This window comes from Penaeus monodon, chromosome 29, assembly GCF_015228065.2.
Source record: "Penaeus monodon isolate SGIC_2016 chromosome 29, NSTDA_Pmon_1, whole genome shotgun sequence".
In the NCBI taxonomy this organism is placed as follows: Eukaryota; Metazoa; Arthropoda; class Malacostraca; order Decapoda; family Penaeidae; genus Penaeus; species Penaeus monodon.
The window spans coordinates 23,967,100-23,967,646 of NC_051414.1; the positions used below are offsets into that span (position 1 = coordinate 23,967,100).

At 28.2% G+C, this 547-nt stretch overlaps 1 protein-coding gene across 1 annotated transcript in view; it reads left to right on the forward strand.

Moving 5' to 3' along the window:
• LOC119592046 (transcription factor MafK-like) overlaps positions 1 to 547 on the forward strand; it is a 32,431-nt gene that overhangs the window by 26,878 nt on the left and 5,006 nt on the right. The window lies entirely within an intron of this gene.

Here is a 547-nt window from a genome sequence, read left to right on the forward strand (position 1 = left end):
AAAAAAGGTGTGGAGGTAACATATACTTTGAATTTTTTTTAAAAAAAAAACTGAGTGGGAAAATTGTGGGTATATATTAATAGTAGGAGTAATAAGGTAAAAAGATTCAGTATAATATGATTATAGCTTAAAGTAATTCTAATCCCAAGGGTCCATTAATTCTATTTGAAGCTAAGCACAGATATATCTCTTCTGTCTTGCACAACATATTATACTCCCTTGATACTTTTACTTATCATTTATATAGCTGTAGGCTCACCTTTATGCCAACTTTTTAACTCAAAGCATAATGAACTTGCCAACTTACTTCTCAACATAGTGTTTTTTACCTGTGTAATCTTGACTGTTATATATTAATTATTTAGATAGAACTGGAATGTCGCTTTGGTAATCTGTTGGTATGGTATATGCATGGGTTATTGGTTTTCTAACTTTAAGTAAATTTGCATTTAGAATTTATTCACTGATGATATGTATTATATAGTTTAGATATTATCATATGTCGGGTATTTTGTTTAAAGAAATAAATTTTATCTTGCAGTTTAGA